General features: G+C 46.3%; 1 pseudogene; it reads left to right on the top strand.

The window, feature by feature from the left end:
* The first annotated feature begins 5676 nt into the window (after positions 1-5676).
* LOC148144298 (uncharacterized) lies at positions 5677-7807 on the top strand (annotated as a pseudogene).
* The last annotated feature ends 415 nt before the right edge of the window (positions 7808-8222 follow it).

Here is an 8222-nt window from a genome sequence, read left to right as displayed (position 1 = left end):
AGAGAGTTGAAAAGCAAGCAGAACCACCTGACGTAGCACCAAGCGTTCTGAAAAAGGTAACAATTTAACATTTGGTCGAACAGCTCAGTAGCTGGGTTGCCTGGAGACAAAAACATACTCAATTTTGGCCAATCGATTTAAATCTTGCCCCAAAATACTGAATTCCAATCAAGTTTGAATTTAGTATTTTGAGAATATTGGTTAGCACTGCTGCCTCACACCACCAGGGTCGATTCCAGCCTTGGGTGACTGACTGTGTAGAGTTTGCACATTCTCCCCGTGTCTGCGTGGGTTTGCTCTGGGTGCTCCAGTTTCCTCCCACAGTCCAAAGATGTGCAGGTCAGGTGAAGTGACTATGCTATATTGCCCATAGTGTTAGGTGCATTCGTCAGAGGGAAATGGGTCTGGGTGGGTTACTGTTTGGAGTGTCAGTGTGGACTGGTTGGACCGAAGGGCCTGGTTCCGCACTGTAGGGAATTTAATCCAATCTAATATTAACACCAATGAAACGATTTGATGCTTTGGAGTACAAAATCAAAACAAAAAGTTGAACAGTTACAGGAGAACTGCCAAAAGACCAACAAATGTAGGCTGCTAGTGAGAACTCCTGAGAGGTACCTGTCCAGAGAAGGAGTCTGCACAGAGAAAAAACATCGACACCGACCTGGAGAGCAAATCTACAGAGGAAGGTACAAAGAGAAGATTTAACAGCTGGCTGGGTTTGAAGTTTGAATCTTTCGGTAAATCTTAATCAGGGGTTTTTATTGGACTGGTATCATATAGGGGAAGGTAGAAGATAGGTTAGAGACAGGAGTTGTAAATAGTTGTTAATTAATTATTCTCCGTTAGACTTTAATAAATAAAGTTGTTAATTTTTACTTTAAATACTGACCTTTGGGAATAGTTTCTTGGTTCTTGAATTTTCAGATGACTGCATGGGTTAAACCTTCTCTATGTTGCTGGTTTAAATTAGGTGGGGGAGGTTGCACCCAATGTTTTAAAATTTGAGGGCTTTCGTCCGAGATTTGAACTGGTTTAGACAGATTTGAATAGATTTGGCGGTACGAAAAATCCCAGCAGATTTAAACACTTGCAAGTTAGTGTCCTAGATCATTAAATAAAACTTTAAATAGTGACTTTTAGAAACAGTTCCTTACCTCTTGAATTTTCACATTACCACATGGGGTAAATCTTTTTTGGGTTTAAATTAGTTGGGGGGGGGTGCAGTCCGTGTCATAACAATTCTGACTATATATAAACAGTAGTGGAGCGTGGAAACAAACTGTTTGTTCTGTGCCAATCGGATATCCTAAATTAATCTAGGCCCATTTGCCAGCTCCTGGCCCATATCCCTCCAAACCTTCCTGTTCATATACCCATCCAGATGCCTTTTGAATATTGTAATTGTACCAGCCTCCACCACTTCCTCTGGGAGCTCATTCAATCCACGCACCACCCGCTGCGTAAAATAGTTGCCCTTTAGGTCCCTTTTAGTCCTTTCCCCCCTCACCCTCATATAAATCAATTGCTGCTTTTTCTGAACAGGCTCAGTGGCTGGCATTGCTGCCTTATCGCGCTGGGGACCCAGGTTTGATCCCAGTCTCGGGCAACTGTCTGAGTGGAGTTTGCACCTTCTCCCCATGTCTGCATGGGATTCCTTTGGTGCTCCGGTTTCTTCCCACAATCCAAAGATGTGCAGGTTTGGAGAGGGCACTTGTGGGGAATTAACTTTCACATTTTTTTTCTACTCCTTAGGTCCATTTTAAATCTTTCCCCTCTCACCCTCAACCTATGCCCTCCAGTTTGGGAGACCCCTACCCTGAGGAAAAGATGAGTCGTCAAATAAAATGTGGAGCTGCAGGATAAATATAAAATGTCGCTCCAGCCTTTCTTGTCTCTGAGTGTCATTTGGGCGCACAACCTGTCGGTAACACCAGCAACGTCACAGAGCATCTTGCGCATGCTCCTCGGTGACAACACACTGCGCATGTTCGCCGGTGTCAGCAAAACCTGCGCGTGCTCCTAGGTGACAACACGTACTGCGCATGTTCGCCAGTGATAGCAAAACCTGCGCGTGCTCCTGGTTGTTCGCGGAAACTGCGCGTGATCTTCTTTTGTTGGGCCAATAGGAAGCCCTGCAGGACCGGAAGGAGCGTGGTCCTCCTAATCAGAGACACCCCTATTGTGTGTGTCTCTCTCTCAATCTCAGTTTATGGAGGGGAGAGATTCTGGAAAAGTTGGGCCAGGTCTGTGTCTCAGTTGGCAAACTCATGGAAAATGCAGTACCACGATGTGAAGTGATAGCATTCCCTGTGGGCGGGGAAGCAGAAAGGAGATGCATTGTTTTAATGTTGATATATTGGGATGTGGAGAAAGTGAGGACCGCAAATGTTGGAGATCAGAGTCAAAAAGTGTGGTGCTCGAAAAGCACAGCAGATGAGGCAGCATCTGAGGAGCAGGAGAGTCAGCGTTACAGGCACGAGCTCTTCATCAGGAATGTGTATAAAGGGGCCTCAGCGTCCTTCCATACCAGTCAATGCCAGTTGTGAGATAGGTGCAGCAAGCAATGAGCAAAGCAGGTGTTATCTTAGCAAGAGGAATTGAGATCAGAAGTGGGGATGTCTTCCTGCAGTTATGGGATCATTGAATATATTCAAGGCTGAGTTCATCTGATTTTGGAACAACAAAGAAGTGGATGTTTATGGGGGAAGGCAAGGAAATGGTTTTCAGACCATTGCAGAACAATTACCGAGTCAAACAGCACAGAAACAGTCCCTTCAGTCCAACTACTCCATGCTATGTTCTCAAACTAATCTAATCCCATCTGCCAGTGTTTGGCCTATATCCCTCAGTCACAAAGCTGGTCCTTTTTACTAAAAGCTGGTCCTTTTACTAAAAGCTGGTCATTCTTCTCAAGGATGCTGTGTCCTTGGTTTTTTTTTCAGAGGGGTGGTAAAAAAAACCTGGGCTCCGAAGTGACTGGTTTAGTACAGAGATGAAAAACAGTATTGGGAGGCATTTTTGGTTATATGTGAACAGATGAGACTTGAGGCCAAAGCTTTTGTTTTAGAAGTGACCTGTACAATGAAAGGGGAGTGGTCAGTCCTGAAAGCTGAAGTCTCGTTTGGGTGAGTTAAGCAGTGGACTATGTGGAGAAAGGCTGCTAACACTGTCTCCTTCTGCCCTTCTAACTTCAACTGTAAGCCTCTGTTTCAGTTTTACTTTGTTTAAGGGGTTTGTTTTTTTTTGGTACTGTTGTGTACCAGCATTGCGAAGAGTGTTAAGAGTTTCTCCACAGCTTGTACTGTACTTAATAAAGTTTGGTTGTTCACAGAAGTTGGCGTATTGCAGTGTAAGAAGCTCAAGCAAAAGAACTTAACAAAGGAACCTAAGGGATAAGTCTTTCATGCAGAAAGTGGCATGTTTAAGGAAAGAGCTGTCAGAGGAAGTGGTGGGTGCTGGTACAATTATGACATTAAAAGGCATCTGGATGGGTATACGATTAGGAAGGGTTTAGACGATATGGGCCAAATGCTGGCAAATTGGCCGAGATTAGGTTAGGTTATCTCGTTGGCACGCATGAATTAGACCGAAGGGTCTGTTTCTGTGCTTCATATCTCTATCACTCTGGCTTGCCACTAACATTTGCCACATCTATATGTACAGTTTCTCTCTGGTGTCAGTGTCAATGCCTTGATATCTCATTCTTAACTGGACTGGCAGTGCTTGGAATATAATGCGGCAAAATGAGGGCAATTCACATAAAACTTCCCCCAATGCACCGATAGTGGGAGCATGGGGATTCCAACCGGAGTTTACAGATGCCACTTTTAAACTCTGGAGATCCAGGGGTATCTCATGTTTAGGGGATCTATTTAAAGATGGGGTCCTGATGTCTTTTGAACAGCTGCGTCAGAAATTCGGATTACCTAATGGAGACCTCTTTCGATACTTCCAAATTCGAGATTATATACAGAAGAAGACCACGTTATCAGATAGTCTTTATAAATCAGATAGAGAATGTAGTGTCCTACGACCAGTGGGGGTATTTTCCGTCAGTACTATTTATCATTCACTACATGATAAAGTATCGGGAGATATGTATAATCTGCTTAAAACATGAGATCAGGATTTGGGACTAGAAATCTCTATAGAAACGTGGAATGATATTTGGGAAAATGCGAGAAGAATTACTATCTGTAACAGAACCCAGGCTATCCAGCTGAAGATACTTCATAGGGCCCATATAGCACCGGTTCGATTGGCAAAATTTAAGGCAGGAGCATCTCCAATGTGTCCTAAATGCAAAATAGAAGTGGGCACTCATGTACATTGCCTATGGACCTGTCATAAGATCCGTAGATATTGGACTAAAGTAGCAAGTACCCTGACAGAAATTTTAGGAACGGAAATTAAAGTGGACCCTGTATCTCTCCTCTTGGGCTTTTCAAACCTTCCCTCCCTGGACACGTACGGGAAGAGACTATTTTCTATTCTTTCTTTCGTGCAAGGAAAAATATTTTGGTGAACTGGGCGGCTGAGGGCCACCCTGGACTTTCAAATTGGCACAGATTAATTATGGAATGTATTCCCCTTGTCTTCCTTACAAATATGGTGCACCGAAAGACCGAATTATTTTATAAAATATGGCAGCCCTTCTTGAATTACATAAATACAGATATTTCGGCTATCCTAACAAGGGCTTTTATTTAATTGAGATTACAAACCTGGCTGGTCCGGGGCCCCTCGGGGAACGAATCCCGCACGAATACGGGCTTTATTATATCTGATGCTAACACATCCCGAGCATGTAAGAGACTTAAATATACACTCTGGTTAGTTGTAGGTTAGATTAGTAGATAGTTGAGTTTTGTTTGTTTTTTTTCTTTTTTGTTTTTTTTCTGTTTTTTGTTAAATTTTGACTATTGTATATTTGAGTTAATTGTATATCAATGTTTATATCTGAGAGTTTTGTTTATTTTTGTAAACTTGTTAAAATGTTAAATTTCTAATAAAAATATCTATAAAAAAAAACTGGATTGGCAGTGATGACTTTTGTAATCTTTTCTTACAGACTATCTGAAGACAGAAGTTTCAAGTTAACAGATAAAGGGCTTATGTCCAAAATGTTGATTCTCCTGCTTCTCTGATGCTGCTTGCTGTGCTGCGCTTTTCCAGCGATGCAGTTTTTGACTCTGACTCTCCAGCGTCTTCAGTCCTCACTTTCACATCAATGTCTGACAGTTACTCAATCCATCAGGACCGCAACAATTTTCAACTATGATTCTGTGAGAAGGAGCAAAGCGTTCTTTTTGGTTCCAGTTTGAGTACGGGGGACTGGTTGAAAGACCCTACTGTTGCAGCGCACTGAGTGTGGAGCCTGAAACAACTCTACTGCCTGGAAAGAAGAATTCATGGCAGGGTTGTACACGTGTGTGTGCAGCTGAAGCTTCGGCCATGGAGAAACCTGAGGAAACATGCCCTGTTGAGAAACCATGGAATTGTGGCGACTGCGGGAAGGGCTTCCATGTCCCACCTGTCCTGGCGGCTCATCAGTGCAATCACACTGGGAAGAGGCCGTTCTCCTGCCCCGAGCGGGCAAAGGGCTTTACTTGCTCCTGTGTCCTGCTGCCCCACCAGCATATACACACTGGTGAGAGGAAGTTTTACTGCTCCATGTGCGGGAAAGGATTCACTTGGGTGGACAACTTCCAGACCCACCAGCGAATCCATGCAGGGGAGAGGCTCTTCAGTTGCCACGAGTGCGGGAAAGCCTTCAGCAATTCCTCCAACCTGCTGACGCACCGGCGAGTCCACACGGGGGAGAGGCCATTCAGCTGCCCCGAATGCGGGAAGGCCTTCAGCGATTCCTCCAACCTGCTGAGGCACCGGCGGGTCCACACAGGGGTGAGGCCCTTCAGCTGCACAGAGTGTGGGAAGGCCTTCAGCAATTTCTCCTCCCTGCTGGTCCATCAGCGGGTCCACACGGGGGAGCGGCCCTTTAGCTGCCCAGAGTGCGGGAAGGCCTTCAGCAATTCCTCCTCTCTGCCGACCCACCGGCGAATCCACACGGGGGAAAGGCCCTTCAGCTGCCCAGAGTGTGGGAAGGCCTTCAGCAAAACCTCCCACCTGCGGAGCCACCAGCGGGTCCACACGGGGGAGAGGCCCTTCAGCTGCCTAGAGTGTGGGAAGGCCTTCAGCAATTCCTCCAACCTGCTGGCCCATCAGCGGATCCACACGGGGGAGAGGCCCTTCAGCTGCCCAGAATGCGGGAAGGCCTTCAGTAAATCCTCCAACCTGCTGGCCCATCAGCGGGTCCACACGGGGTAAGAGGCCCTTAAGCTGTCCAGTGTGCGGGAAGGCCTTCAGCAATTCCTCAGACCTGCTGAGACACCGGCAAATCCACATGAGGGAGAGGCCTTTCGCTTGCTCTGAGTGTGGTAAGGCCTTCAGCAATTCCTCTGACCTGCTGTCCCACCAGCGAGTCCACACCAGGGAAAAGCCATTCAGCTGCCCCGAGTGCGGGAAGGGGTTCACCCACTCCTCCAAACTCTGGCCCATCAATGGGTCCACACCGGGGAGAGGCCGTTTGCCTGCCCTGACTGCGGGCGGAGGTTCTCATTGTCCTGCAACTTGCGGAGGCACCAGTGCATCCAACAATCAGATTCCACCAGTGACACTGCAGTGGGTCACCCCCAGGGCTGAACCTCCTGCCCATTCTGACAGTGGGTGCAGTGAGCTTTTGTGTTTTGTGCTGGACTCACCCCCACCAAGCCCACCTACATGGCTCAGGGGTGGCATGGTGACTCAGTGGCTCAGTGGTTAGTATCACTGCCTCACGATGCTGACCTGGGTTCAATTCCACCCTTGGGGAGACAGTCTGTGTGTAGCTTTCACGTTGCACGCCCCACGTCTGTATGGGTTACCTCTGAGTGCTCTGGTTTCCTTCCCCTGGTCTAAAGGTGTGCAGGTTCGGATGTATTGGCCCATCTAAATTGTCCCATAGTGTTCAGGGATGTGTCGGTGTGGTGCATTAGTTGGGGTAAATGTAGAGGAATAGGGATAGGGGAATGGCTGGGTTACTCTGCGGAGGGCCAGTGTGGACTTGTTGGGCCAAAGGACCTGTTTCCATACTGTAGGGAATCTTTAAAAAAAAGAATTCCTCCAAGCAATCTTGATAAAATCTGCCGAGTTGGACAACGTATCCCATCAAGTTTGAGTTGAAGAAGTCTGAAGTCACACGACACCATGTTATAGTGCAACAAGTTTATTTGAAATCACAAGCTTTAGGAGCATTGCTCTTTCATGAGTACTGCCCCCTCATCACTTCATTTGGTGCCATGTGACTTCTGACCTTGTCCACCCCAATTCAACACCAGCACCTCCGCATCAGAGTTGATGAATGAGATTGGATTTTATTCGGCCTGATTGTGAGATGTTCCATTTGGAAACTCAAAACTGTCTGACCAACAAAGAGATGCAAATCATAGAGTCCTACAGCAGGAGACAGGCCCTTTGGCCCAACATGGTCCACACCGACCAAACTGTCCATCAACACTAAGCCCATTTCCCTGCACTTGGCCCATTTCCTTCCATACCTTTCCTATCCACGTATTTGCCCAAATGCCTTTTAAATGTTGTTAATGTACCCACCTCAACCACTTCCGCTGGCATCTCATTCCATATGTGTACCACCGTCTGCGTGAAAAGAAACGTTGCCCCTCACATTTCCTTTTATTCTTTTTCCTCTAACCTTAAACTGATGCCCTCTAGCCCTCACTTCCCCAACCTCGGGATAAAAGTCTGAGTGCATTCACCCTCTCACGATCTCTTCACTTCTCGAAGGGCCTCTCTCAGACTCTTAATGCTCTAAATAAAAATATCTTAGCTTGTCCAACCTCTCCCTTTTACACAGACCCTTGAATCCTGGTAACATCCTTATATATGTCTTCAGCACTCTTCCAAGTTTAATAACATATTTGTTATAGACACTGCCCTGTCTCCCTATTTTGTTGGAAATATAGGACCTAATCCAAACTGGGTAATCTGGCTGATGGGGCAGGAAACCACTTCCTTTCTTGAGAGACAAGTCTCCTGGAGAGAACTGGCTGGCTGACTGATCTACTGACCCTCAGTGTCCCACTGCCCTCAGTTATCTGGAGGGGTGTCCACACATTTGCCTAAGGTGGTGCTTGAAACCTTTATCATCTTTGGGATGGATC

The sequence above is a fragment of the Chiloscyllium plagiosum genome, unplaced genomic scaffold, assembly GCF_037043375.1.
Source record: "Chiloscyllium plagiosum isolate Xiang-an unplaced genomic scaffold, Cpla_swu_hap1 HiC_scaffold_27, whole genome shotgun sequence".
In the NCBI taxonomy this organism is placed as follows: domain Eukaryota; kingdom Metazoa; phylum Chordata; class Chondrichthyes; order Orectolobiformes; family Hemiscylliidae; genus Chiloscyllium; species Chiloscyllium plagiosum.
This window is presented reverse-complemented; position numbering and strand designations above follow the sequence as displayed.